The following is a 3479-nucleotide window of genomic DNA, read 5'->3' as shown; positions in this document are numbered from 1 at the left end:
TTTTCTTCTTGGTGGCATTTTGTCGAACACCTTCTAAACACAACTTCAATTCAACCCACTTCTCAAAATACAAGATTATTGCAATCCACCAAACTACTACTTCACAATATTCACACTTCAACAATGTACACAATAATCAATCAACAATATTTCCAAAATCAACAAGATGCTTCACCAAATGAATAATTTCCTTCCTTAGCAACAAACCCAACAAATTTCGAATTTATCCATAAATTTGCTATGAATTTGCTCACCTTTGGTGTGTTGAATTGTTTCTTGAAGAACAAAAACAAAGTTTTGTTCAAATTCTTGAAGAAATTTTGAAGCCCCTTTTTTCAACCCTAGGTTTGATTTTGAATTTGATGGAAAGAAATGAGGTATTTGATGGAATGAGTGAAGATTTGTAGGTTGTAGTGATGAATTTGTTGAAAGAAGAACAAAAATTTGGTGTGTGAGTTGTGTTTGGAGTAGGGATTTCGAAAATGGAGATGGGTGCTCTTGAGAGGTGTTTTTTCGAGTGTGGAAGAGAATGCCCGATTGTGTCTTTAAATGGTGTGACCGCGGGTGCGGTAATGTAAGCACCGCTGGTGCGGTACATGTTCGGCAGTCCTTGTATTTTTCCATGCGAATCAGCGCGGGGGCGGTGTTATGAATACCGCTGGTGCGGTGTATGTTCGGCAGTTCAGCGCAGGGTCGGTATGCTAGGGAGCGCGGGTGCGCTGTGTTCTCGGCATTTGCATGTATTTCTCCATACTGCACGACCGCGGGTGCGGTGATGTTAGCACCGCGGGTGCGGTTGTGCTTCGGCACACCAAGCGCGGGGGCACTGTATTTGTACTGCGGGTGCACTCCTGCTTCGAATTTTCTTGTATTTTGAATGTACCTCAAGCATGGGTGCAGTGCACATGAGACTGCAGGGGCACTTCTGTTTCGTCAAAATATTTTCTTCTCAAATTTTCAGTCCTGAAAAGAAACAATTGAGATTCATTAAATTTGGGAAGATAAAATCAGACATTATATCAAAAATACAAAACCACAAATAACATGATACAAAAATAAAATCAACTCCGAAATAAAAATGCAAAAGAAACAAAAATTTGGGTTGCCTCCCAATAAGCGCTTTGTTTAACGTCTTCAGCCTGACTACCATCAGTTTAAATCAAGTTGATCCGCCCAAAGGAATGTTGTCAAGGTGCCTTACTTCATTTCCATAGTATGGCTTAACTCTTTGCCCGTTCACCTTGAAAGTCCTCCCATCACTGCATTTTAGCTCAATTGCACCATGTGGGTACACTGTTTCTACTGTGAATGGGCCAGACCATCTGGATTTTAACTTACCAGGAAACAACCTCAGTCGAGAATTGAATAATAACACCTGTTGCCCTGGTTCAAAGTTTTGTCGAAAAATTTGCTTGTCGTGCCATCTCTTGGTATTTTCTTTGTATATCTTTGCATTCTCATATGCTTCATTCCTGAATTCTTCCATCTCATTCAACTGCAACATTCGTTGCTCGCCCGATGCTCCCATATCAAAATCGAGCTTTTTGATAGCCCAAAATGCCTTGTGCTCCAGTTCCAAAGGTAAATGACAAGCTTTCCCAAAGACCAACCTATAAGGTGACATCCCGATAGGTGTCTTGTATGCAGTCCTGTATGCCCATAACGCGTCATCTAGCTTGATCGCCCAATCCTTCCGGTTTGTCTTCACTGTCTTTTCTAATATTTGCTTTATCTCCCGGTTGGATATCTCTGCTTGCCCATTAGCTTGCGGGTGGTATGCCAGTGTCACCCTGTGCTTCACATCATACTTGGCCAATAGTGAGTTAAAAATTTTGTTACAGAAATGTGTACCTTCATCACTGATAATGGCTCTAGGTGTTCCAAATCTCGTGAAGATGTTCCTGTGGACAAACTTAACAACAACTCGAGCATCATTAGTTACGGTGGCAATTGCTTCCACCCATTTTGACACATAATCGACAGCAAGTAAAATGTATGATTGACCAAACGAAGATGGGAAGGGACCCATAAAATCAATACCCCAGACATCAAAGAGTTCCACCTTCAAAATATTTGTTAGTGGTAATTCATGTCGTCTAGAAATATTGCCAACTCTTTGGCATTTATCACATGACTTGACTAAAGTATAACTGTCTTTAAATAAATTAGGCCAATAGAAACCTGACTGTAATACCTTAGCTGCTGTTCTAGATGCCCCAAAGTGTCCACCGTAGGGTGAGGAATGACACTGTTCTAGAATAATACCCGCTTCTTCCTCAGCTACACATCGTCTGATTATTTGATCAGCGCATCTCTTGAACAAGAACGGATCGTCCCACAGGTAAAACTTGGCATCATGAAGAAATTTCTTCTTTTGATGATACGTTAAATCTGAAGGCAATTCTCCTGCAGCAAGGAAATTAGCTATATCTGCAAACCACGGATATGTAACACTTACCTTGAAAAGTTGCTCATCTGGGAACGACTCGTTGATAGCTCCACCTTCAGTTCTTTCTTCCAACTCTAGTCGTGACAGGTGATCAGCTACCTGGTTCTCACAACCTTACTTGTCTTTGACCTCAAAGTCAAATTCTTGAAGTAAGAGTATCCATCGTATCAACCTGGGCTTTGCATCCTTTTTGGCAAACAGGTAATGAAGAGCTGCATGGTCAGTAAAAACCGTTACCTTGGTGCCAATGAGATATGTTCTGAATTTGTCGAATGCTAACACCACTGCTAGCATCTCTTTTTCAGTAGTTGTGTAATTTTGTTGGGCTGCATTGAGTGTACGACTTGCATAGTAGATGGCTTTAAACATCTTGTCTCGCCTTTGTCCCAATGCTGCTCCCACAGCATAGTCGCTAGCATCGCACATGAGCTCAAAGGGCTCCTTCCAATCAGGTACTATCATGATGGGTGCTGAAATCAGTGCTGCCTTGATTTTGTTAAATGCCTGCAAACAGTCATCGTCAAAAATAAATGTAGAATCTTTCTCTAATAAATTACATAAAGGTCTAGTAATTTTAGAGAAATCTTTAATATAACGACGATAAAGCCCGGCATGTCCCAAGAAGCTTCTTATTCCTTTCACATTCTTCGACGGTGGAAGATTTCAATTGCCACAACTTTGGCCCTGTCAACTTCTATTCCTTTAGCTGAAATTTTGTGGCCAAGCACAATACCTTCTGGAACCATGAAGTGACATTTTTCCCAATTCAGAACTAGATTCTTAGCCTAACATCTCTGCAAAACAAGCATTAAATTTTGCAAACAATGATCAAAAGATGTACCAAATACAGAAATGTCATCCATAAAAACCTCCATTATTTCCTCAACCATGTCAGAAAATATGGCCATCATACACCTCTGAAAAGTAGCAGGTGCATTGCATAGTCCAAATGGCATTCTCTTGAAAGCAAATGTACCGTTAGGGCAAGTGAAGGTAGTCTTCTCCTGATCCTCCGGTGCTATGACAATCT

The sequence above is a fragment of the Primulina eburnea genome, chromosome 8 (genome assembly GCF_022965805.1).
Source record: "Primulina eburnea isolate SZY01 chromosome 8, ASM2296580v1, whole genome shotgun sequence".
Taxonomy (NCBI): Eukaryota; Viridiplantae; Streptophyta; class Magnoliopsida; order Lamiales; family Gesneriaceae; genus Primulina; species Primulina eburnea.
The sequence above is the reverse complement of the archived record's forward strand: the minus strand, read 5'-3'. Positions refer to the sequence as shown.